This window comes from Hypanus sabinus, chromosome 8, assembly GCF_030144855.1.
Source record: "Hypanus sabinus isolate sHypSab1 chromosome 8, sHypSab1.hap1, whole genome shotgun sequence".
Taxonomy (NCBI): Eukaryota; Metazoa; Chordata; class Chondrichthyes; order Myliobatiformes; family Dasyatidae; genus Hypanus; species Hypanus sabinus.
Window position 1 is genome coordinate 109,720,811 of NC_082713.1, and position 27,911 is coordinate 109,748,721.

The 27,911-nt window shown below is 46.1% G+C and overlaps 1 protein-coding gene across 3 annotated transcripts in view; it reads right to left on the reverse strand.

The window, feature by feature from the left end:
* syt1a (synaptotagmin Ia) overlaps nucleotides 1-27,911 on the reverse strand; it is a 750,347-nt gene that overhangs the window by 465,548 nt on the left and 256,888 nt on the right. For all 3 annotated transcript variants that reach the window (XM_059977571.1, XM_059977570.1, XM_059977569.1), the window contains one exon: nucleotides 4,731-4,770. The gene's annotated coding sequence lies outside the window, so the exon portion shown is untranslated. The remainder of the gene's footprint in view (nucleotides 1-4,730; nucleotides 4,771-27,911) is intronic.

Consider the following 27,911-nt stretch of genomic DNA (forward strand, 5'->3'; position numbering starts at 1 on the left):
GAGGGGGAGGGGATGAAGTAGTAAGTTGGGAGGTGATAGGTGGAAGGTTTGTGGGGGGGGAGGGGATGAAGTAGTAAGTTGGGAGGTGATAGGTGGAAGGTTTGTGGGGGGGGGAGGGGATGAAGTAGTAAGCTGTGAGGTGATAGGTGGAAGGTTTGTGGGGGGAGGGGATGAAGTAGTAAGCTAGGAGGTGATAGGTGGAAGAGGTAAAGGGCTGAAGAGAAAAGCAGGTGGGGTTGGGTTTGAGCTGTGAAATACTGTAATCATCAGTGACACCCTTAAAACGTCAAGCACTTTGGCACAGTACAGGCCATTCAGTCCTTGATGTTGCGCTGATCTTTTAACCTACTGTAAGGTCAATTTAATCTTCTCTCCCACATAGCCCTCCATTTTTCTATCATCTATGTGACTATCCAAGAGACTCTTAAATGCCCCAAATGTATCTGCCTCTACCGTCACCCCTGGCAGGGTGTTCCACACACACACCACTCTGCATGAAAATCCTACCTCCAACATCTCCTCTATTCTCTCTCCCAATCACCTTAAAATTATGCCCCCTGGTGTTAGCCATCGGTCCTGGGAAAAGGTCTCTGTCTATCCACCCAAACTATATGTCTTATCATCTTGTACACCTCTCATCCAGCTTTACTTCAGAGAGAAAAGCCCTAGCTTGCTCAGCCTCTCCTCATAAGACATGCTCTCTGATCCAGGCAGCATCCTGGTCAATCTCCTCTGCGCCCTTTCTAATCCAGACAGCATCCTGGTAAATCTCCTCTGCACCCTCTCTAATCCAGGCAGCATCCTGGTCAATCTCCTCTGCACCCTCTCTAATCCAGGCAGCATCCTGGTCAATCTCCTCTGCGCCCTTTCTAATCCAGACAGCATCCTGGTAAATCTCCTCTGCACCCTCTCTAATCCAGGCAGCATCCTTGTAAATCTCCTCTGCACCCTTTCTAATCCAGGCAGTATCCTGGTAAATCTCCTCTGCACCCTCTCTAATCCAGGCTGTATCCTGGTAAATCTCCTCTGCACCCTCTCTAATCCAGGCAGCATCCTGGTCAATCTCCTCTGCACCCTCTCTAATCCAGGCAGCATCCTGGTAAATCTCCTCTGCACCCTCTCTGATCCAGACAGCATCCTGGTAAATCTCCTCTGCACCCTCTCTAATCCAGGCAGTATCCTGGTAAATCTCCTCTGCACCTTCTCTAATCCAGGCAGCATCCTGGTAAATCTCCTCTGCACCCTCTCTAATCCAGGCAGCATCCTGGTCAATCTCCTCTGCACCCTCTCTAATCCAGGCAGCATCCTGGTCAATCTCCTCTGCACCCTCTCTAATCCAGGCAGCATCCTGGTAAATCTCCTCTGCACCCTCTCTAATCCAGGCAGCATCCTGGTCAATCTCCTCTGCACCCTCTCTAATCCAGGCAGTATCCTGGTAAATCTCCTCTGCACCCTCTCTGATCCAGACAGCATCCTGGTAAATCTCCTCTGCACCCTCTCTAAACCAGGCAGCATCCTGGTAAATCTCCTCTGCACCCTCTCTAATCCAGGCAGCATCCTGGTCAATCTCCTCTGCACCCTCTCTAATCCAGGCAGCATCCTGGTAAATCTCCTCTGCACCCTCTCTAATCCAGGCAGCATCCTGGTAAATCTCCTCTGCACCTTCTCTAATCCAGGCAGCATCCTGGTCAATCTCCTCTGCACCCTCTCTAATCCAGGCAGCATCCTGGTAAATCTCCTCTGCACCCTCTCTAATCCAGGCAGCATCCTGGTCAATCTCCTCTGCACCCTTTCTAATCCAGGCAGCATCCTGGTCAATCTCCTCTGCACCCTCTCTAATCCAGGCAGCATCCTGGTAAATCTCCTCTGCACCCTCTCTAATCCAGGCAGCATCCTGGTAAATCTCCTCTGCACCTTCTCTAATCCAGGCAGCATCCTGGTAAATCTCCTCTGCACCCTCTCTAATCCAGGCAGCATCCTGGTCAATCTCCTCTGCACCCTCTCTAATCCAGGCAGCATCCTGGTAAATCTCCTCTGCACCCTCTCTAATCCAGGCAGCATCCTGGTCAATCTCCTCTGCACCCTTTCTAATCCAGGCAGCATCCTGGTCAATCTCCTCTGCACCCTCTCTAATCCAGGCAGCATCCTGGTAAATCTCCTCTGCACCCTCTCTAATCCAGGCAGCATCCTGGTCAATCTCCTCTGCACCCTCTCTAATCCAGGCAGCATCCTGGTCAATCTCCTCTGCACCCTCTCTGATCCAGGCAGCATCCTGATAAATCTCCTCTGCACCCTCTCTAATCCAGGCAGCATCCTGGTAAATCTCCTCTGCGCCCTCTCTAAAACTTCCACTTCCTTCCCATAATGAAGCGACCACAACTGAACAAGTGTGGTCTAACCGGAGTTTTATAGAGCTGCAACATTACCTCAGAGCTCTTGAACTCTGACACCCTTAGGGCTTATCAACTTGTGTGGCAAACAGTGGAAGTAGACACTCATGGAACTGTCGGAAAGGGATGGGATAAGCATTTGGAATGGACAGAGTATAGGTAGAGTAGTGGCATATACAGAGGAGACAGCCAGGACTAAAATGTCGAGTACTAGAGGGCATGTGGCAAAGTGCGAGGCAAACTTTTTACATAGAGAGTTGCAAGTGTTTGGAATGCACTGCTAGAGATGGCGATGGAGTCAGATATGAGAGGAGCATGAAGGAGACTTTTGGAATATGCAGAGAAGGGAGGGATATGATCCATATGCGGGGAAGATTGACTAGATTAATTAGAAGCTGTTGGTTTAATTAGATCAGCCTAACGTTATGGGCTGAACAGCCTGCCCTGTGCTGTACTGTTTTGATTTCCATGTGTTACATTTAAAGAGAATTACTTGCGGATTGTAAAGGAAATGTGTGGGGTTGGCGAACTAATTGGGGTGCCCAAGCAGGATGGGCTGAATGGCCACTTTTGCTGCTGTGTCACATTCTGTCTATGAAGTGAGCAGCAATATCATTGCTTTGGTAAACGTAGAGTGAAGTGGTAGTCCCATGTTCAATCTCTGGCAGAGAGGGACGACGTCTGTGGCGGTGAGTGAGAGCCAGACACATAGTGTGAATAAGCGATTACAACTTCTCCAACACATGTTGCCTACTTGTACATCTCCTGTTGGAAGCTCTGGATCATCTATCAAGGATTCATTCATGGAATTGCACAGAAACAGTCCATTCAGCCCGATCAGCTCACACTCAAACCTCCTCCCATCATTTCCAGCTCTATTCCATTTCTGTTCACAACGCACACACACTATCACCTCCAACACTTTGTGTGAGAGTAATTTGCACACTGAAGTATCTTCTGGACATTGGAGATACAAGCTACAAATGAGGCAATAATCCACACTGGTGTAAATAGTCTGCAAGAAAAGTGGCTGCAGATTCGAGGGAAGCTGTTCATTGGGAATGGGATTGTCTACATGGTTGATGGAGACAGAGATGGGTGAAGACGGTTAAGTTCAGGTTTATAGTCATTCAGCCATATACATGAACACAGCTGAACAGGGCAACCATCCCCACGGACCAAGATGCAAAACACAGTACACATTTCATATACTTTATTTTATTTAGAGATAAGTGCAGAACAGGGCCTTCCAGCCCAACAAGCCACACCACCAAGCAACCCACTTATTTAACACCAGACTCCTTACAGACAGCACTAGAATTGAACTCCACACTCTGGAATGCCCCGAGCTTAATAGCGTTGCACTAACCACAAAGCCTGATATCAGCACATGAAATAATATTTACAGATAATAAACAACATTCTGCAGATGTACAAGTTGACATGAAGTGCATATACAACACATACTAAAATGTACAACAGTATTACTGCTACTAGCACTGTCATAAATATTGGTAGCAGGGTGTTCAGAACTCTCACAGCCTGGGAGAAGAAACTGTTACCCAGTCCAACAGTCCTTGTTTTTGTATGGCGGTACCTTCTGACTGACAATAGGAGATCACTGAGACAGGAGGTGTCCTTGATAATGCTGAGAACCATTCCCATCCAAGAAAGTCAGAAGACGTGACTGTCTCAAAATTAGACCAGAAGACCATTCTGCCATTCCATCATGGCTGAATTATTATCCCTGTCAACACCATTCTCCTGCCTTCTCCCCGTAACCAATCAAGAACCTATCAACCTCCACTTTAAATATACCCAAGGACATGGCCTCCACTGCCACATGTGGCGATGAATTCCACAGGCTCACCACTTCCTGGCTAAATAAATTCCTCCTTGTCTCTGTTCTAAATGGATGTCCTTCTATTCGAAGGCTGTGCCCTCTGGTCCTAGACTCCCCCCACTATAGGAAACATCCTGTCCACATCCTGTCTATATTGTCCTTTCAATGTTCAATATGTTTCAATGAGATCCTCTTCATTCTTCTAAACTCCAGTGAGTACAGGCCCAGAGCCAGCAAAAGCTCCTCAAATGTTAACCCTATCATTCCCAGAATCATTATTGTGAACCTTCTCTGGACCCTTTCCAATGTCAGCAAATCTTTTCTTAGATAAGGTGTCCGAAACTGCTCACAATACTCCAAGCACAGTCTGACCAATGCCTTATAAAGCCTTGGCTTTACTCCTTGCTGTTATATTCTAGTCAGATATTCTCCCTCAATCTAAACTAAATTATTTTGGAAAGCTTGCAAATGTAATTAAAAACCAATTGTCAACTTACGGTGATGTCTTCAGCACTTCTATCTTCTGCTGACTCTGGCCTATCAAAAACAAGGAAAAACAGATTTCAAATATCTGTGCATAGGACAAGGGTTTGTGCAAGTGGTGAAGAATTAGGAAGAGGAGAAGTTTCTTCACCCGGAAGATAATGAACCTTTGGCACTTTCTTACTGATAGGCTGTTAGGACTCAAACATGAAGCTCATTCAGAGACGCAAGACACCGCAAATATTGGCAAGTATAAAGTATAAAGTATTTGGAGCCAAAATGCAAACTGCTGGAAGAACACAACAGATCATGATGGCCAAGGAACCTCACCAGCAACTCTCCTCAGGAGGCTAAGGACATTTGGCATGCGCAAGATAACTTATGCCAGCTTTTATAGTGTAGAAGCACCACAGAAAACATCCTAGATGTGTCACGGCTTGGTATGAGAACTGCAAAGTGTTGTGAATGCAGTCCAGTCTATCCTGCAAGCCAACCTCCCTCCAGTCAGTCACACACACAAAATACGGGAGAACTCGGCAGGTCAGGAGGCATCCATGGAGAAGAATGAACAGTGAACGTTTTGGGCTGAGGCCCTTCATCAGGACTGGAGAGGAAGGAGGTGGGGAAGCAAGAATATAAAAGGTGGTGGTGGGGAGAGAGGACTAGCTAGAAGGTGATAGGTGAAGCCAGGTGGCTGGGAAAGGTAAACGGCTGAAGAAGGAGAAATCTGATAGGAGAGGAGAGTGAACCATAGGAGAAAGGGAAGGAGGAGTGGACCCAGGGGGAGGTGGTGGGCTGGTGAAGTGAAGAGGTAAGTGGCCAAAGTGGGGAATAGAAGAATAGGGAAGGGGATCCCAGAATGAAGCTTTCCTTTCCAGTACAACAGAGATGTTCTCCTTCTTCAAAGAATGGGGTTTCCCTTCCTCTACCATTGGTGTTGCTCTCACCCGCATCTCTTCCATTTCCTAGACATCCGCGTTCACCCCATCTTCCAGCCACCTTAACAGGGATAGAGTGCCTCTTGTCCTCATCTACCATCCCATAAGGCTCTACATCCAACACAGCATTCTCCAAATTGTCTGCCATCTTCAACAGAATCCTACCACAAACGTCCCCCCATTCTCCGCTTTCTGCAGGGATCACTCCCCCGTGATTCTCCAGTCCATTTGTCCCTCCCAATTATCTCCCTCCACATATCCCTGCAAGAAACAGAAATGCTACACCTGCTGATTCACCTCCACTCAGGGCCCCAAACGGTCTTTCAGGTAAGGCAACACTTCACCTGGAAATCTGTTGAGGATGTCTCTCATATACAGAGCTCCCAATATGGCCTCCTCTACATTGGTGAATCCCAACATAAATTGGGGGACTGCTCTGTCGAGCACCTCTGCTCTGTCCGCCAAAGGTGGAATTTCCCCTGTGGCCAATCACTTTAATTCCGATCTACATTCCTATTCTGACATGTCTGTCCATGTCCTCCTCTTTTGCCATGATAAGGCCACTCTCACGATGAAGGAGAAACACCTCATATTCCATGATGGCCTGAACATTGATTTTACTTCTGGTAATTTTTTTCCTTTTCCACTTCCTGCTTCTTCCATTCCCCATTCTGGCCTCTTACCTCTTCTCCTCACCTGTCTATCACCTTCCCCTAGTACTCCTCCTTCCTTTTCTCCTATGGTCCACTTTCCTCTTCTTCTTCTCCAGCCTTTTACCTTTCCCAGCCACCTGGCTTCTCCCATCACCTCTAGTTAGTCCTCCATCCTCTACCCCATCTTATTATTCTGGTGCCTTCCCTTTCCTTTCCAGAACTGATGAAGGGTCTTGGCCCAAAACATCAGCTGTCTATTCATTTCAATAGATTCTGCCTGACCTGCTGAGTTCCTCTAGCACTTTGTGTGTGTCGCTCTGGATTTCCAGCATGGAATTCCCTCCCTAACAGCACTGTGAGTGTCCCTACACCTCAGTAAATGCAGCGGTTCAAGAAGACAGCTCATCACCACCTTCTCAAGGGCAACTAGGGATGGGCAATAAATGCTGGCTTAGCTGGAAATGCCCATATCCCGTAAATTAATAAATTTTTAAAATTAGCAGCGTCACTTGTTAATATTTATAATAACAACAACAGATAAGACAATCCATGATAACTGTGTGGATGTAATATTACAGGATAAACAAGCAAGACCCTTTTAGTAAGAAGTGAACTCAATATTTATCAGTATTGCATCAGAGAGATCACACACACCAACCAGACTTTGTGATCCATAAGTGATCACAGAGATCATGCACACCAAGACGATTTACTGAACACAAAGTACACTGCAGATGCTGCGGTCAAACCAACACGTACAAACAAGCTGGATGAACTCAGCAGGTCGGACAGCATCCGTGGACTGCTCGTTTCAACGGATGCTGTTCGACCTGCTGAGTTGATCCAGCTTGCTTGTACGTGTTGATTAAGGTGATTTCCTGACTTTGTATCTATAAATGATCACAGAGATCATGTACACCAAGGTGATTTGGCAGACTTTGTGATTTATAATGATCACAGAGATCACGCGCACCAAGGCGATTTACTGACTTTGTGATCTCTAAATGGATATTTAGGTAAATTCCATTTCCCGGAAGCAAATCCATAATCCAGCTGATTATGAATCTCCAATTGAATCCGAATTAGATCAGAATCAGGATCAGGTTTATTATCATTGTGGTATATGTCATGAAATTTGTAGTTTCACAGCAGTACAGTGCAAAGCCATAAAGTTATTTTAAATTACAAAATAAATAAGCAGTGGAAAAATTCCTCAGAGTGTTGCATAAAAATAGGGGGAGCTCTGCTTCAATCAACCTTACAGGGAGCAACTTCCAGACCCCTACTGCATGTTGGTGAAATACCTTTCTTGAATCCTTCTACCAATTAACTTCAATCTGAGGGGAGACCAGGTAAAAAAATGACAAAATAATGAGTGGCATCAACAGAATCCTTTCCCCAGCATAGAAATAGCTTCATGGTGAGAGGAAAAAGTGAAAGGAGATGTGCCAGCCAATTTTGCTTTACACAGAGGGTGGTGGGTGTCTGAATTATACTGCCGGGGAGGGTGTTACAGGCAGATATGATAATGGTATTTCAGACCATGCGCATGCAGGGAATGAGGGATAGGAATCACGTGCGGACAGAAGGGATTAGTGTAACTTGGCACAAACACAAAAGGTTCTGCTGGCACTGGAAATCTTGAGCAACACACACAAAATGGTGGAGGAACTCAGAAAGTCAGACAGTGCCGATGGAGAGGAATAAACAGTGGAGGCTTCCAGCCGAGACCCTTCATCAGGACTGGTAGGAAAGGGGGAAGAAGCCAGAATAAGAAAGAGTTGGGAAGTGGAGGTGTGTAGTATGACCAGGATACAAGACAAAGCTTTTCACTGTATCTCGTCATTGAGGTTGAACGATAACAGCAGCAATGCAGAATAAAGTGTGACAGCTACAGAGAAAGGGCAGTACAGGTAAACAATGAGGTGCAAGAACATGACAAGGTAGATTGTAAGGTTAAGAGTCCATTTACTCGTACAAGAGTGCTGTTCAAGAGTCTGGTAACAGCAGGACAGAAGCTGTCATTGGGCCTGCTAGTAGGTACCTTCATGCTTTTGTGTATTCTGCCTGATGGGAGGGGGGAAGAGAGAGTGCCTAGGGTAGCTGGGGTCTTCGATTATGCTGGCTGCTTACCTGAGGCAGCCAGAAGCATAAACAGACGTTCAATAAGATGGACTCTTGACTTCACAATCTACCTTGCAATGTCCCCTTTGCCTCATTGTCTGCCTGCACTGCACTTCCTCCATAAATGTATCCCTTTATGTATGGATGGGAAGGAAAATAAAAAAATCTGCTGTACTGAGGTGTGTGTGATAATAATAAACCAATTTATCAATCACCACCTTTCAATAATGATTAGAACTCAATTAGTTCACTGGGGTCAGGGTGGGGGTTCTGCCATCAGAACTAATCTCCCCTGTACACTCAGTGGCCACTTTATTATGTTCACTCAATGATCCCAGTGTACTTTTCTGCTCCTGGAACCATCAAGGTGTGATGTGTTGTGTATTCAGAGATGCTCTTTTGCACATCACTGTTGTAAAGTGTGGTTATTTTATTTCATTTCTATTTAGTGATACAGCGCAGAGCAGCCCCAGCTGGCTCTTCAAACCACACCGCTAACAAACCCAATTAACCCTAACCTAATCACGGGACAATGAACCAACCTGGTACATCTTTGGACTGCGAGAGGAAACTAGAGCACCCAGGGAAAACCCACGCATTCCGCAGGGAGGACGAAGAGACTCCTTACAGAATGGTGCCAAGATTGAACTCTGAACTCTGGAACACCCCAAGCTGTAATAACATCACACTACCCTTATCTGAGTTATTGCCACCCTCCTGTCTGCTTGTACCTGTCTGGCCATTCTCCTGTGACCTCTCTCATTAACAAAGTGTTTTCACCTGCAAAACAGCCACTTATTGAGTGTTTTTTGTTCCTCACATCATCCTCTGCAAACTCTAGAGACTCTTGTGCATGAAAATCCCAGGAGAACAGCTGCCTCTGAGATACTCAAACCACCCCATCTGGCACCAGCAATCATTCCACAGTCAAAATCATTTCATCACATTTCTTTCTAATGTTGATCTCAACAACAATTGACTATGCCTTCATTGAGTTGCTGCCATGTGATTGGCTGATTAGATATTTGCATTAATGAGCCGGTGTACAGATGTACCCAAAAAGTGGCCACTAAGTGTATGCTGAAAGTGAGTCACTAGATTCAGAGGTGTGTGAGTGAAGTTACCCTTGCTGGTTCAAGGCTCATTTGGCCCATTGAGTCTGCTCCACCATTCAGTCCTGGCCGGCTCAGGAGCCTGATGGTTATAGAGTAATAAATGTTCCTGAACCTGCTGGTCTGGGACCTAAAACTCCTGTATCTCCCAACTTCAGACCCAACAAAGACAGTGACTTTCATTGCCATCATTTAATTGTCCTGATGAAGGGCCTCAGTCTGAAATGACTCATCTCCATGGATACTGCCTGACCCGCTGAGTTTCGTGTGTACTGCTCTGGATTTCCAGCATCTGCAAAATCTCTTGTGGTTATGACTTTACTTGCCACTTTAAGGACTATTAGTGATGGACAAATCACTATTTGTAGTGCCACCAATGTCCACATTCTTTCAGTAAATCATTAATATAAGAGGCTATTGCAATTAAATTCCAATGGACCAAACGGATCATTAATTTTTCTCCTGCTTTAAAAAGCTCAGTGCAGAGTTGTCATGCTATTAGTAAGCAGTGCAGATAGGAAGAGACACAGTTGCCAGAGGATGTCACAGTGAGAAGCTGATAGATGCAGTTCCAACTGTGTACAACCATATGGAAAGCTAATTCTGAGATGGAGACTGTGCCTGTGTGGAGAATGATGGGAAGGGTGCCAGGCTGGGCAAGTTGGTGCCTTAGAGACTGAGCTTCTATTTCTCAGGAAGTTGACCTGGGCAAGCCTTGAAAGTTCCCTGACTCACCTGCAGATTCACAGGGAAGATCCCAAAATTCTGGCTGAAGCATACACCAGGTGCCTGGGTGAAAAACAGCTCTAATGGAGGTTACACAGATTATTTTCTCCTCATTATAAATGCCACGTTGCTCATGTTTCTAGTCAGAGAGCACAGGCTCTGTATTTTAAAACAACTCAAGTATGGAATGCTTTGTTTACATCAGGGGAGTGGGGTTGATGGGAGCTGGCAAAGACAGGATGGGGTGCTAATGTGCTGTAAAAAGTTAAAAAGAGCATTAGGGGTGAAATGACATGAGAGGACATTAAACCGATCAACCTGTGCTAGTCTTTCATCAGACCCATTCCGTCAGTCTTTCTCCACTGCTCTGCTCCCATCTACACTTGCAAGAGCTGGTGGTGAGGCTGACAAAATGGAGAGTGCTTTTACCACACTTGGAATATTGTGTTTAGTTCTGGTTGCCTCGTTATAGGAAGGGTGTGGAAGCTGTAAAGAGGCTGCAGAGGAGATTTACCAGGATGCTGCCTGAATTAGACGGCATGTCTTATGAGGACAGGTTGAGTGAAGTTGTTTTCTTTTTAAGTGAAAGAGGTTGAAAGGTGCCTTGTTAATGGTGTATAAGATGATAAGAAATGTAGATCGAGTATATAGGATGCTTGCAATAGTGGGGGAATCTAGAACCAGAGGGCATAGCTTCAGGATAGAAGGACAGAACAGAGATAAGGAGAAATTTCTTTAGTCGAAGGATGGTAAATCTGTGGAAGTCATTACCACAGGTGGGTGTAGAGGTCAAGTCATGCTATACTTAGAGCAAATGATGAAAGGCTCTTGATTAGTAAGGGCATCAAAAGTTATGGGGAGAAGGCAGCAGAAAATGGAGTTGAGAGGGATAATAAAGCAGTCAAGATACAGCTGCATGGAGACTCAATTTGGGTCTGATTTGATTAGACTCAGATGGCCTAACCGTGCTCCTATGTCTTACGGCCTTAGAGTATAGACCGAGACAAGGTGGAAGTGGCTGAAACGAGGGGTTATCATTTTAAGATCAGAGAAAACTATGGGGGGAAGTCAGAGGTAAATTTTTTTACAGAGAGAGTGGCAGGTGAGTGGAACGTACCGCAAGAGGTGGTGGTAGAGGCAGAGACATTTAAAAGACTCTTAGATAGGCACATGGATGATAGAAACGTGGTGGGCTATGTCGGGGAGAAGGGTTAGGTTGATCTTAGAATAGTTAAAAGGTCAGCACAACATTGTGGGCTGAAGAACCTGTGCTGTGCTGTAATGTTCTGTGGCCTAACTCCTACATTGAACACTCTGAGTGTTTTTCTAAGATGCTTTGAGGTAACTTTTTCTCAGATCAGGCACACAACTCTGACATGAGAGGAAGACATTGAGTATTAAGCCACTCGTACAGGTTGAGCGTGTACCATCAGAAGGAGATGAGACCGTACTGAAACAGACATGACCGTAAGATATAGAAGCAGAATAAGGCCATTCAGCCCATCGAGTCTGCACTGCCTTTCAATCCTGGCTGGGTTTTTGAACCCCATTCTTCTGCCTGCTCCCATTTACAGTTCAACAAGCTATCAATCTCTGCCTTAAACACACCCAATGACTTGGCCTCTGCTGCTGTCTGTGGAAATTAATTCCTCAGATTCACTATCTTCTGTCTGAAGAAATTCTTCCTCCTCTCAAACCTAATGGGACATCCCTTTACTCTGAGGTTGTGCCCTCAGATCTAACACTCTCCTACATCCTCTCTACGTTCACTCTTCTCAGGCCTTTCAGTATTCAGTAGGTTTCAGTGAGACCCCCCTCATCTTTCTGAACTCCATCAAGTACAGGCCCTGAGATATCAAACACTCCTTATGGGTTAAGACCTCCACTCCTGGGGTCATTCTTGCTAATCTCCTCTAGACTCTCTCCAGGACCTGCACATCCTTCCTTAGATATGGGCCCTCATTGAATGGATTTATATGGAGGACTGTCATGAAAAAGCAGCACCATCATCTCACACCTCTGCCATCCAGGCTATACCCTCTTCTTGCTACAATTGTTGGACAGGAATTATACCCTCCAGCCATCAGGCGTGAATAGCTTCACACATCACAGCTCTGAACTAAGTGAGGCCTACAGTCTCACTTGCAAGGACTCTTTACAACATGCTCTCAGTATTATTTTTTATTTGCACAGTTCATCCTCTTTTGCACATTGGATTGTTGTCAGTCTTTCTCTGCTTATATACAGTTTTTCATAAATTCTATTTTTTTCCTTTTAAATGCCAACGATAGAGTGAACCTCAGGGTACAAAATACATGCTTTGATAATAAATTTGAGGAAAATTACTCACAATATTTTAAAGAGTAGCTTTATTAGTCCCATGTACAATAAAATATTGAAACATTCAGTGAAACGTCTCGTTTGCGTGAAATCAATTCGAATCAGATTTGTGCTGGGCCAGGCTTCTGGTGTCAAAATAGGATGGCCACAATTTACCAACCTGGACATCTTTGGAATGTGGGCCGAATCTGGAGCACCCAGTGGAAACCCATGCAGTCATGGGGAGAACACACAAACTGTTTGCAGGCAGCGGCGGAATTGAAACAGGGTCACTGGCACTCGAGTGGCTTTATGTTAACCACTACACCACTGTGCCAAATGCAGTCTGACCATGGAGGACAATCCAGCTGGTTACATCGCCGACTTGTACGGAGGGACCACTGCACTGGATCGGAAAAAGCTGCAGACAGTTGCAAAGTTAGCCTGCTCCTTCATGGTACCAGCCTCCCCACAGCAAAGACGTTTTCAAAAGGCGATGCCTCAGAAAGGCAGCATCCATCATTAAGGACCCCCATTATCCAGGATATGCCCTCTTCTCATTATTACCATCAGGGCAGAGATCCAGGAGCCTGAAGACGCTGCTGGAACAGCTTCAACCCCTCTGCCATCGGATTTCTGAACGGGCAATAAACCCATGTACACTACCTCACTACTGTTGCTCTCTTTTGCACTGTTATTTAATTTTTTATTATATATATTTCTTGCTGTAATTTATGGATTTTTTTGTGTATTGCCCTGTAATGGTGCCACAAAACTACAAATTTCACGATACAAGAAATTCTGCAGCTGCTGGAAATCCAGAGCAACAAACACAAAATGCTGAAGGAACCCAGCAGGTCAGGCAGCATCTGTGCAGAGGAATAAACCGGCGACATTTTGGACCGAGACCCTTCATCTGGACTGGATAGGAAGGGGAAAGAGGCCAGAAAAAGAAGGTGGGGAGGGGAGGGGTATGAGCTGACAGATGATAGGTGAAGGGGAAGGTGGGTGGTGGGGTGGGGGAAGTGAGAAGTTGGGGGGTTATAGGTGGAAGCGGTAAGGGTATATTGAAGGCCGATGGATCTCAGTTATATTGGGAAGTTAAGAGTTAGGGCGATAAGACAGGAAGGTGAAACCAGATCAGATCCTAAAGATGGAGAATAATGACCAAAGAGCCAAAAGGGATTTAATGGACGAGTGAGGGACTCAAAGATTCCATGGATGTATATGAGATAGGGAATGGCACAGGTGGCTCCTTCCTAAATGTGGCGACCAAAAAGAGATGGACCTTTCTCTCCTGCAAATCCATGAAACAAGTCACTGGAGTCTAGCAAATTTCTACAGACGTGCTGTGGAGAGCATGCTAACTGGATGCATCGCCCTCTGGTATGAGGGACCATGGCACAGGAGCAGATAAAGCTACAGGGCATTGTAAACTCAGCCAGCTCAATCATGGGAACTAGTTCACCACCGAGGACATTTTCAATAGGTAATGGTAAAGAAAGCGGTATCCACCATTAAAGGCTCTCAGCATCCAAGACATGCCTACCATCAGAGAGGAGGCATAGGAGCCAAAAGAACCAATCTCTATGTTCTAGGAAGAGCTTTCTCTCTCTGGCATCAGATTTTTAACAGCCCATGAACACTACCTTACTACTTTGCTCATCTATTGCACTTCACTCGCCTCAATACTGTTGCCACAACCCATGTACCCCAATACTCTCCAATGCATGTTCTCAAAATTGCTCACCGTTTATTCAGAGTCCTGAAAAAAGTCACAGCCCGAAACATCCACCGTTTGTTCATTTCCATGGATACTCTCTGATCTGAGCTCCTTCAGCATTTAGTGTGTGTTGCTCTGGATTTCCAGCATCTGCAGAATTTCTGGTGTTTATTTATTTACTTGTTTGTTTGTTTTTCTTTTTGTATTTGCACAGTTTGTTGCTTTTTGCACATTATTTGCTTGCCTGTCTTTACATGTAGCTTCTCATTGATCCTATTGTATTTCTCTGTACAAGTGTCGCCCCCCCCCACTTTACAAAGGTAGAGCGTTCCTATGAAACCTTTCTTAAACTGAAATGGCGTAAAACGAAGAACCATTAATTTACGTGGGAAAAATTTTCATAAAAGCGAAAACCCTCTTGGTAATGCAAAAACAGGTTACTAATGTAGGTCTTTTCTAAAAGCGAAATGGCGTAAAGTGAACATTCGTAAAGCAGGGGACACCTGTGAATGCCCCAAAGAAAATGAATCTCAGGTTTGTATATGGTAACATGGATGTACTTTGATAATAACTTTACTTTGAACTTTGAACTTATTTCATTTTTTATATATTACTTATTATAAGATAGTAATGGTTTATGTATTGCAATGTACTGCTGGTGCAAAGCAAGAAATTTCAAGCTATGTCAGTGATAATTAACCTGATTCTAATTCTAATTCTGAATCAATAGGGAACAAACAGTATAAATACTGAACAATCCCGTCTGCTCTGAAACAAAATCAGGTTTATTATCGCTGACAATATGTCATGAAATTTGTTTTGTGGCATCAATATACTGCAAGACACTATAAGAAATGCTATAAGTTATATAAATAAATAAAATGTGTGAAAAAGGAATACCGATTCGTATTCGTGTGCTCTGGGCCATTCAAAACTGTGATGGCAATGGAGAAGCTGTACCTAAAACATTCCGGTTTTGTTAAAGTAAAATTGGAATTAAAGTAAAACGGAGCCCTTTTGTTTGCTTGTCAGTTGTGCTAATTTGACATTGATGGGGCCCAATTCAAAGCAGGGATAGATGGATTTCTGGGAAGGTGTGGGCTTTGTAGTCATCTCTGCTTCCTGGGTACCAATCCAAACAGCTGGTGGATTTAGGGAGGGAGGGGGGTGGTGTTCAAATCCCCGAGGATTAGGCTGCGTACAAGGAAATAACAAATCAGTTCTACATCCTCTTTCATCTACAGGCTTAACATGAAGCAGCAACCTGTCCAAAGTGACAAATGCACAACGAAGCATCTCTTTGTTGTGTTATTTTTAGATATACTTGTAAACTCAGTTTGCTCCTTAAGCGTTGTCATGACAATGGGGTTGATTTACAAAAGGCAGAAACTAATGGGGTATTATCTAGGTGGGAAAGGGCTTCAGACTGATTTACTGAGAGGCACCACATGGTTCATGATGCAGCTCAAAGCTCTGACTTATTTTTAAAACTTCAGGCAATCAACATTGAGTAACACTGCTGTAGTCCCGGTGACCCATTGTTTAGCTGTCAGCGGGCTCAGGAACAAGAAAGGTTCAGGTTAAGCTATCTGTGTTAAAAACAGTGCAACGGGCCATGCTTTGCTGTCCAACTTGCAGCAGTTTCGACCTGCTTGTCTCCTTTCAAGGCTGGTCTCCACTTGCTCTCAAGGCCTCAGTCTGAAAACCCTTGCCAGAATCCATGACATCTTCAAAACACATTGCCTCAAAAAGGTGGTATCCATCCAGGGAAGCCCAGGGAAATTGATGTGAGCCGTCCAATGAAGGGACTGTGTTTTTCTTGTTGGGAGCCTGGGTCTTCTGTTCGGCAAGAGATGAAGAGAGAAGATGCCAGAAAGGAGAGGTTATATACAGCAGGACGGAGTGGACTTGGGAGTCGATGAAGCCCGGGGAAATTGATGGAAGACCAGCGGAAGGGAAACTGTGAGCTCCAATGTGTACAACAGACTGTTTCGTTAAAATGGGCCCTTCTCTTTGTGTTTTTCTTTACTAATCCTTTAGTCAAATTAAGAATTATAAAGCTCAATCGTTTAATTGCATATGGTGTACTGTATGTTATTTCACGGTATTGATTTGTAACAGGGAACTGATCACACAGCATCCACCCAAACAAAAAGTTTTGCACCTCAGATTCCACATGTTTGGCAGAGCCAGAGACCGTCTTCTCTAGACTAACACCACCGGCTGAATCTGAGGGTTGCAATTGTGGGGGCTCGACCGGGATTGATTTTGTTGGATGCTGTGTGATTGCCCTGAGCATTGAACAGTGGGTTGTGTGTTTAAGTGTGTCCTAGTATGGATGCCTCCAGGGTGGAGCAGTGGTGTGCATCCATGGGTTTACCAGTAACTAATGTGTGCGTATTGAATGGGGTGGATATTCATACTCCAGATGAATGGTTAATTCGACTTTTAAGTACTGTTAAAGCTGTAGGCAAAGTTACGATTGTAGGACAGAAATTTGATAAAATGGCTGGCACAGACTTTGTTTCAGTTCAGACTAGTGCTGACATAATGGCAGTGGAACTGCCTGGTACTATTGGGGTTCCAGGAGGGTGGGGGCATGAGCTGTCCATACTTTCCGGGAGGAGGAGGAGAGTGTAAGTGAGTGGGCCAAATCACAAGTCGAGTCTCCTGTAGCTGGGGTTGGAGACTTCAAAGACAGGGTTCTCTCGTTTCTGCTTTATGAGGAGAAGGAGTGGTCGGATTTGGAATGTCTAATGAGTCCCTGTCCCCTAGTGAAGAGTGAGACTTCTGAGTTAATATCTGCCCTTACCTCTCTGGTGAATAATCGGGAAGATGCCCAGGTTCAAAGTCCCTGCTGTCGTAAGCTCTGCCTAGTCTCAGGAACGAAGGGTGAGAAGCTTTCTGCCTACATCTTCCGGCTAGAGAGGCAGGAAAATTGCTTGCAGTGCAGGGAGGCTATTCAGGCAGCTGAGTTGCATCAGTTAAGGATGGACCAAATAGTGAAAGGCACCCAGTCCCAGAATCTGATCGGTTGGGGTCTCTGAGTGTCTTGTAAGACGCGACCCCCTCCCTCGTTTGTTGGGCTGATCAGAGAAGTACGAGAGGAGGAGAATGCATCGGAGGTGCAGGGTCAGGCCTCCATCAGCAGGGTACAGTCCACGGTAGTGGTGGAGTGACCATGGTTAGCCTCCCCCGGGGAGTAGTAGAGGAGATCATGGCAGAGTTGAGAGCTGAGATGTCCTGTTTGTTATCAACAGGTGTGCCCCCCCCCATATGATGGAGCTGATAGGGAGGTGGATCCTCTAAGGGGACAGACTATGCAGACGGCTGCTAGCAGCCAGTGTCACGCGAGAAGGGGAGCGGATGGTATTGTCTGTTCTCACTGTGGTGAAGAGGGACACTTCAGGTGGAGGTGTGAATGATGGGAAACCCCTCAGAGAGTGAGCCCCCGGGTACCTAAGCAGAGAGAGTCATTGGGAAAACAGTGAGGGGATGGCCTGGTATATCGGTGGGGACACATTCCCAGGAATACGTCAAGGAATACCCTAAAACAAAAAAAATATATTTCTGAAGGCTTAGTGGGGCCAAGCTCCAGCATATTGCTACAGATAGAGGATATTTATACTAGAGCCATACTTGACACAGGATCGCAGGTCACTTTGCTGTACCGTTCATTTTACAACAGGCATCTGACGCATTTACCATTGCCATCACTCAGTGTACTAGAGACCTGGGGTCTTGGTGCACGTGATTATCCGTACAATGGTTATTTGTCAGTGAAGCTGGAGTTTTTGGAGGCTGATGTGGGAGTGGCTGAGGTCCTTGATACATTAGTACTAGTTTGTCCAGACCCCGTTGAGGAGGGCTGCATTTCGATTCTTGTGGAGAGCAACAATCCTCTGTTGAGGAGGCTCATGGGAGCCTGCAAGGAGAAAGCTGGAGAGAGCTTCCTGAGATCATTGTTCATTTATCCGGTGCTTCGAGCTGCTTTTGAGGAAGTGCGTGGCTGCAATGAGCTGGTTAACGAGTTTAGATGAAGGATTGTGTGATTCACCCAGTCAAAGCCAATTATGTTATGGCCAGGGGAAGTAGCGAGAGTAATGGGAAACCCCAAATTTCCCGAATGCCCAAGGGTGAAACCCTCTTGGTGGATACTCCAGAAGACCACGAAGAGGAGTCGGGTGTGCCTGCTGGCGTACGGGTGAGGCCCGAACTGCAGAAACCTTCAGTGTTGCAGGCAAAAAGGACAGCAGTGATCATCAGGAACACTACAAAGAGGGAGGTCACCTTCAAGCGGGGAATGCTCCTGGTGCATCTCTTCCCAGTGACGGTAATGTTTGGTGTCCCTGTAAGACAAGCTGGGCAGAAACCATTGAGAAAAGGGGGAAAGTTGACCACTGAGTCATTCAACCTCGGGGCTCCCCAGTACCTGCGGGTTCGAAGAGGAGGCTGGTAGAGAAGATGTTGAAGCTGGGAGGTGTCTTTTCAATTGGCGAGTTTGATGTGGGTTGTTCCAGGAGCACTTGTCACACTATCTAGGTAACCGAGAACACCCCGTTTAGAGAAAGGTCACAGTGACTGGACCCTGCAGAGGTAGAAGACGTTTGGCAGCATTTATTTAAGTTGAAAGAAGCTGGAATCATCACTGAGTCCAGAAGACCCTGTGTGTTCCCAAAAGTAGTGGCCTGGACAAAGAACGGGAAGGTACAGAAGTGCGTGGACTTTAGGACTCTGAACAGGTGCACCATCCCTGACCAGTATACGGTCCCGAGGGTCGAAGACACGTCTGAGTGAGTGGTGCAAAGTGGTTCAGTGTGCTGGACTTGAGGAGTGGATATTATCAGATCCCCATGAGTGAGGCTGACAAAGAGAAGCCAGCATTTATACATCCACTGGGATTCTTCCAGTTCAAAAGGATGCCCCAGGGCATATCGGGAGCCCCTGCAACCTTCCAATGGGTCATGGAGAAGATGGTGGGGGATAGAACTTGCTTGAGGTATTGGTGTATCTGGATGACCTCATAGTGTTTGGGCCCACCTTGAAGGAACATGAAGCAATGCTACTGAAGGTGCTGGGCCACCTAAAAGCTAAAGGGTTAAAATTTTCCCTGGATAACTGCCATTTCTGCAAGACATCTGCCAGCTATGTTGGGCACATAGTTCTCATGGGATGGAGTAGCTATAGAGCCATTCGAGATGGAGGCAGTGACCACTTGGCCAAGGCCCCAAACTGTGAGCACTTTACACTCGTTCCTTCGGTCTGTGGTTACTATCAGAGGTTCCTGAAGGGCTATGTGAAAGTGGTTCACCCTTCAAATCAGCTTCTGTGTGGTTACCTTCCCTTGGGGAAGGGAGGAGGACAGAAGGAGGGGAGGGTAAAGAGTATCTTAGCCCTTCGGAGCCTTTTGGACCGAGGCGGGATGCAAAATGTGAGGAGGCCTTTCAGTCACTGAAGGAGATGCTGATCCAGGCACCTGTGCTGGCTTTTGTGGACCCCGAATTGCCATATGTACTGCTTACAGATGCCAACAGGGAGGGCTTAGGGGGTTTCCTGTATCAGGATCAGGGCACCGGGTTGAGGCCTGTTGTGTATGTCAGCCGAAGTCTGTCGTCCTCTGAGAAAAACTTTCCCACGCACAAGCTGGAGTTTCTGGTGTTGAAATGGGCGGTGGTGGATAAGTTGAGTGACTACCTCTATGGTACCAAGTTTGAGGTGAGGATGGACAATAATCCTATAACTTATATCCTGACCTCAGTGAAACCGGATGTCACAGGACATTTTGGGGTTGAAAAGGCACCTATGGATTGCTTGGAGATCGATTCCACTGGCCCCGAATGAAGCCAGAGGTTGAAGAATACTGTGAGTCATGCACTCGATACATACGGAGGAAGACACTGCCTACGAGGGCTGCTCCATTGTCCCACTTGCAGAGTGCGGGGCCCCCTGACCTGGTGTGAATGGATTTCCTGTCAGTATAGCCAGACACCAGCAACATGGCGAATGTCTTAGTCATCACGGACTACTACACCAGATATGCTCAGGCTTTTCCTACCAAGGACCAGAGGGTGTCCACAGTGGCCAAAGTGTTATGGGCGAAGTGTTTTGTTTATTATGGCCTTCCCAGGTGGATACATAGTGATCAGGGATGGGATTTCTAGAGTAGGCTCATGCAGGAGTTACTAAGCATGCTTGGAGTCGAGAAATCAAGGACTACTCCTTATCACCTGCAGGGTGATCCCCAGCCAGGGAGGTTTAATCGGACCTTGTTGGACATGCTAGGAACCTTGGAAATCAGCAAGAAGAACAAATGGGGTCAACATGTTGGACATCTGGTCCACAGTTGCAACTGTACACGAAATGAAGCTACTGGGTACTCGCCATATATAATCGGATGTTTAGGCATGAGGCGAGGTTGCCCATTGACCTTTGTTTTGGTACTGAAGACTTTTCTGAAGTATGTGTCTGATACGAGAAGAGAGTTGAAAAGGGCTTATGAATTAGCTGGGGTCACGGCTGCCAAGTAGAATCAAGGAAATAAGAGGAGGTATAATCAAAAGGTTAGGTTCTCCCAACTCTTGCCAGGAGACCAAAGAATTTGGGACTACCTGGGAAGCACAAGTTGGCTGACCGCTGGGCGGCTGCACCCTATGTGGTGGAGAGTCAGATGCTGAAAGTACCAGTTTTCCGGGTGAAATCAGAGGATGGGAATGGGCCCGTCAAGATTCTCCATCAGGACTTTGGGACAAGAGGTGCAGGTTGACCCAGAGCCCGACCTGGAGCCTACACCTGGTAAGAGGACTCTGTGGCGAAGTGGGGCGACTGAAGGGCCAACAGCAGGAGAGATTAGGCCAGCTCCCGCCCCTGATTCAGAGTTTGAGGAAATGGGGGTCTGGTATATGCTGCCTTTTGCTAACTCCTCACTGACTGAGGAAGAGATTCACAACCCTTCTCACGCTGAGTCAGGTGAAACTGGGAAGCACCATCGGTGGATAGTCAGGGTTTCAATGGGCCTTGCAAGGGATGAAGTGGAGCTCAGCCAAGTGGCAGACGGATCCAAGTTGCGGAGGGCATGAGCGATAGACCAGGGGAGGCCTCACCAGGTAGATCAGGAGAATCCCAAGTAGTGTCAGAACCTGAGGAAGTCGATGAGGGGGTACGGAGGTCTCAAAGAATTAGGAGACCACCGGAGAGGCTGGCCTATGTAGCACTGGGGGAACAAAATGTGGCCTCTACCGTTTTGGGGAGCTATGTCACCGCCTTTTACACCTGGGTTGGACTTTATGCTTTGCAGGAAGGATTGGCAAATTATCTCAGTGTCATGAGGACATGATTAAATGTGGTGGGGTGGGGGGAGAGTGTAATCCCCGGAGAAAGGTTCCACTGTTAATGTCATGGTCTTTCTGTAGCAGCAGTGTTTGGGTTATGGTGAGAGATAACGGGGTCTTTGGAATGTGCGCCGTCCAATGAAGGGAATGTTTTTTCTTCTTGTGTGCCTGAGAATGAGGAAATCTGAGTCTTTTGTTCAGCGGAAGATGAAGAGAGAAGATGCCAGAAAGGAGAGGTCATAGACAGCAGGACGGAGTGGACTTGGAATGGGGCCGGGAGTCGACGAAGCCCAGGGAAATTGATGGAGGATCGACAGAAGGGGAGTGTGAGCTTCAACGTGTGCAGATTAGACTGTTTCATTAGAATGGGCCCTTTTCCTTGTGGTTTTGTTTACTGACCCTTTAGTCAAATTAAGAACGCTAAAGCTCAATTGTTTAATTGCATATGGTGTACTGTCTGTTATTTTGTGGTACTGATTTGTAACGGGGAACCGATCACACAGCATCCACACAAACAAGAGGGTTTGCATCTCAGATTCCACAGGCTTGGCAGGGCCAGAGACTGCCTTCCCCAGACTAACACCACCAGCCAAACCTGAGGGTACACCTAACTTCCAGAAAGAAATTTAGAACAAAACTGGGATGTTGTAGGAACACTCACACCAACCTCTGAGTGAAGAGGATCCCCCTCTTGTTCCCCTTAAACATTTCATCTTTCAACCTTAACCATGATCTCTAGTTGCAAGGGAAAACACTATCAGGACACAGAATAAAGTGTTCCAGTTACAGAGGAAGGGCAGGCAGGCAATACGATGAGATAGATTGTGAAATCAAGGCTGTCTTATCATACTGGGGACCATTGAATAGTCCGATAACAGCAGGGCAGTCAGTGCCTGTCCTTGAGCCCGATAGTGTGTGTTTTCAGAATGTTGTGTCTCCTGCCTGATGGGAGGAAGGAGAAGAGAGAATGACATGCCTGGTCCCATGCTGAGTGGGGTGGACAACACAGGGAGAGGCGTGGGGGATGCGGTCGAGGGTCAACTATGTTTTAAGGGGGGTGGAGAGATGCTGGGACTACTATCTAATCCCCCTCCCTCCCCCTCACAAGGTTCCCTCACAGCCTGTCCCCCCCCCCCACCCAGTGAGCTCACAAGGGGATGTCTACCTCTCTGTGAGGTCACACAACTGCCCCGTCTGGCAACAGGCAGTGAGGTGACATATGGGTAGGCACTTCCAGAGTGAGGAGCATCTGAGGGCCTCTCTCTGTCTTGCACACCACTGAAGTTTGTCTTCGAAGTTTGTAACTCGTCTCTACTAGACTGAAAATGACACTGAATCAAATAACTGATTCAGGAAGATGACAGATCCCTTCATGTGTCATTTTTTTCTTCAACGCATTAAGGAAATCCTCTTTTACTGATCATGTCGTTTGTTGGTGAATTCTCCACCAAAACTAAACCCTGTGGGAAATAAGAGTGGGAGGAAGAACTTCACCCCTGACCTTTCCCATCCCCTCTCCTGAATTCTCCGAGATTCTGATCATCCTTAACCCCAGCACTACTGTAACCACCCGTCCAGAAAATTAACTCCATCCCACACAGGAACCGTTAACACATCTTGAATGATTTGTGTCCATTCTAAACTATTTTTAACTTTATTGTTGCCAAACAATGGATACTAGAGCATATAATCATCACAGCGATATTTGATTCTGCGCTTCGTGCTCCCTGCAGTGCCGATTGATAGTAAATATAATAAAAATTTAAATTATAAATCATAATAAAAAATAGAAAAGGGAAAGTAAGGTAGTGCAAAACAAAACCGAGAGACGGGTCCGGTTATTTGGAAGGTACGGCCCAGATCAGGGTCGGGATCCGTTCAGCAGTCTTACCACAGTTGAAGAGAAGCTGTTCCCAAATCTGGCCTTTACTGCAGGCTTACCTGCGTTCTGCTAAATAGTCAGAACAGTTACAGAGCAGCTGTATACAGTTGAGATAAGAGCACCTCTGGAGCATTGCATTCAGTTCTGATCAGCCCATTTTCAGAAGGATGAGGAGGCTTTGGAGAGAGTGTAGAAGAGGTTCACCAGGATGCTGCCTAGATAAGAGGGTGTTCTCCACAAGGAGAATTTGGACCATATTGAATAATTAAGTGTTTGGATCAAACAGCCTTGCCTTGTGTCTCAGCGTGACTAGCTTGTAGCTTTACCATCTCCTCCTACAGCACCCCTTCCTTCAACTTCATTTCTTCTGAAGCACATCCACATTCCTGTGGCACCCCACCTCCCTTATCGCTGCTCCTGCTCCCTCCTTCCCTCTTGGCCACCACTCCCTCGAGAGCAAGCTTGCCTTATCTACCCTTCTCTCCCCATAAATAGTGGGGGTAGGGGGTGTGAAGTGGACAGTCCCTCCCTTCCTTCCCATGCCCAAGGCAACCAGAGAGAAGGGGATGGGCCAAAATCGAGGTGGCAGGGATATCACAGATAATCACTGCAGCGAAATGAAAAACTGAATGCCAGCTTTGTCTGCACAGGTACAATAAGCACTTTGCTTACAGCAGATCACAAACACAGAGCTTCAGATAAGCAGCATTCTCAAGAAAAACATAAATATAACATAAATTATAGAATAGGAATCAAACAGTTCAGAAACAGGCCCTTCGGCCCACAATGTTGTGCTGAACTATTCGATTCCTTCCCTAAACTAGTTCCTTCTGCCAAAACAACGTCCATATGAAATGACAACACACACAAAATGCTGGTGGAATACAGCAGTGCCAGGCAGCATCTATAGGGAGAAGCACAGTCGACGTTTCAGACCGAGACCCTTTGTCAGGACGTGTTTGCTCCATATGAAATTTTTTCTTATTGTTAAGTGTACTAAGGTCCAGTGAAACTTATTGCTTTCTACAGCATCTATACAGATAATTCCATCACAACAGTATATTGAGGTGGTAGCAGGCAAAATAATAACAGATTGCAGAGTAAAATGTTACAGTTACAGAGAAAGTGCAGGCAGCATGGTCACAAGGAGGTCTAAACAAGGTAGATTGTGGGTTCATGCCTCCACCTTATCGTACCAGGGGACCATTCAATAGCCATAACAGTGGGTAGAAACTGCCCTTGAACCTGGTGGTAAGTGTTTTCGGGCTTTTGTATCTTCTGCCTGACGGAAGAGGGGAGAAGAAGGAGTGTCCAGGGTGGGTGGGATCTTTGCTTATGCTTTCCAGAGGTAGTGAGAAGCGGAGTGAAGGCTGGTTTCCAGGTGACGTGCTGAGCTGTGTCCACGACCCTTTGCGGCTTCTTGCGGTCACAGGCAGAGCAGTTGCCGTAAAAAGCCGCGATGCATCTGGTCAGATGCTTTCCTTGGTGCATTGATAAAAACAGGCGAGGCGAGGGTCTACAGGGACCAGCAGGTGAGGGAGAACCCACCTGCTCATCCCAAGAACAGTCGGATGGAGTAGAGTGAGGTCTACTTCCTCCTTTGAAAGTCAAAGAACATCTATTATCATAGTACTAACACGTCACCGTATACGACCTGGAGATTCATTTTCTTGCAAGAATTTACAGGAAAATAAAGAAATACAGTAGAATTTATGAAAAACTACTCATAAAGACTGAAGAACAACCCAATGTACAAAAGACGACAAACCGTGCGAATATAAAACCAAATAAATAATACCGAGAACATGAGCTGCAGAGTCCTTGAAGGTGAGTCGGTAGTTGTGGAATCATTTCAATGTTGAGTTCAGCTGGTTTAGGAGCCTGATGCTTGTAGAGTAATAACTGTTCCTGTACCTGGTGGTGTGGGAACCATAGCTCCTTGCTCCGTTGGCAGCAGCAAGAAGAGAGCCCGGCCTGCTGGAGCTCAGCCGTGGTTGCACTTGGACCTGACCAGGTAAAGGAGAGCAGGCCGCATTCCCAGTAGTCAGACTGAACTTGGAGCACTGTCAGCAGTGTTGGGCTCCTTCTCTGAGAAATGATATGCATGGAAGGGGATCCAGAGGAAGTTTAGGAGACTGATCCCAGGAATGAAAGGATTAATGTAGGAGGAATTCGAAGTGGCTCTGAGCCTTTACTCACTGGGGTTTAGAAGAAAGGGTGGGGGGGATCTCATTGAAACCTATCAAATATTGAAAGGCTGAGACAGACGTTTCCTATAGAGAGCACAGCCTCAGAATAGGACATCCCTTTAGAACAGAGATCAGGAGGGACTGTTAGCCAGAGGGTGGTGAATCTGTGAAATTCATTCCTACAGATGGCTGTGGAGGCTCAAGGCATTGGGTATACTTAAAGCAGAGTTTGATAGTTCCTTGATTAGTCAGGGCTTCAAAGGATATGGGGCAAAAGCAGGAGGATGGGGGTGACAAAGATGAAACTCAGCCATGATGGAATGGCAGAACAGAATAGATGGGCTGAATGGCCTAACTCTGCTCCTTTGACGTATGAGATGAACAAGTGTGAAGAGTCTTTTCACCAACTTTCCGACATTCAGTGTTAGTAAGGAACAGATTAGATAATGGGCCTAACTCAAACTAGAACCCTTCGATGGACAGTGCCTGGCTGGATGTGGTGTTGTTAATCAGGTTTTCTCTGTGATGTCAGACCGGCTTCTAAAGTGAGCTCACAATACACCCATTGAAGCCAGATGAGCTGAAATCAGTCAGCGTCCTTCTCTACACTGATTCACCACCACGATGCAGATTAATCAACTCAATATAGATGCACTTGGTGTAATTTAATCCCCAAGTAATGTTGTAACGAAAATAGAACACTAATTCCCATTAAACTGTAGCAGTAAATTTGCACAAAATCTCCTGTGTTCTTGCTTCTGGATCCAAACACTTAGTGTTGACGTACCCATAGCTGTTTTCCCTGATATAAATGTCCCTCTAATCCGGAGAGACATACTTACACCGTGTCTTCAATCTTAGCTTACTTCGCTTATGCCAAGTTTAACTCACACAGACACTCTGCCCAAGGCCAGATTTTTACCTGATTGATCTGCCACCAATCCAAAGTGGGCTCCAAAAGAGAACCTGTGCAATTTCAAACATGAGATATGTAGGGAATCTGGAACAACACACACAAAATGCTGGAGAAACTCAGAAGGTCAGTCAGCATCTATAGAGGGGATCTCATATCTGCAGAGGCCTGGAGAAGGGACTTGCCCTGAATCACCAACACTTTATTATTCTCCATCATCACTACCTGACCTGCTGAGTTCCTCCAACATTTTGTGTGTGCTATGGATTTCCAGCATCAACAAAATCTCTTATGTTTATCTGTAGGGGAGAAGAAACAGTCCATTTCTGGCTGAGACCCTTCATCAGGGTCTGTGAGCAGCAAAATCCCAGAGAGAGCAAAATAATGTGTGAGTCTCCTGTTGTACAGGATTGATCAATAACACAAGGGATTCTGCAGATGCTGGAAATCTTGAGCAACACACACAATTCTAGAGAAACTCAGCAGGTCAGGCAGCATCTATGGAGGGGAATAAACAGTCGACATTTTGACAATGGTCCACTGTCCCCATCTTATCAGATTCCTTCTTCTTTAGCCCTTTACCTCTTCATTCCATCCCATCCCAGCTTCTTGCTTCCTCCCGCCTTACTCCTCACCTGATCTCAGTTGTCTGCTGCCAGTTTGCACTCCTTCCTCTCACCTTTTAAAAGGTGGGCACAACATTGTGTGCTGAAGGGTCGGTACAGTGCTATACGTTCTCTGTTCTATGCACTGTCTAATAATATACACAGTATGTTCTATATTCTATATATTCTAATCAGAATCTGAATCTGTGTATTGACACCACATTAAAAATACAGTTACTCCTAATCAACTCCATAGAAAACAATTCTGAAAGTTCCAATTGGTTTCAAATGGTGACGAGGAGGTGTATAGACATGAGATAGATTGGCTGGTTGCATGGTGTCACAACGATAACCTTGCACTCAATGTCAGTAAGACCAAGGAATTCATTGTGGACATCAGGAAGTGGAAGTCAAGGGAACACACACCACTTCACATTGAAATGCAGTGGAAGTGATGCATTCATTCAGAGCTTGTCACACCAGCCAGCCAGCCACTCTGGTGTTGTTTGGTTGATGTTGAGCTGGTCAGTGTCAGCTGAATCAGGTGAGAGTGGGCAGTTGCGCAGAACGTGTTCAGTGTTCTGCACCCTTTCGCCACACTCACAGGATTCGCTGGTCTTTAAACCCCACTTCACCATATTGTCTCCCGTCCCACAAACTCCTGCTCTCGCTCTGTTGAGAGT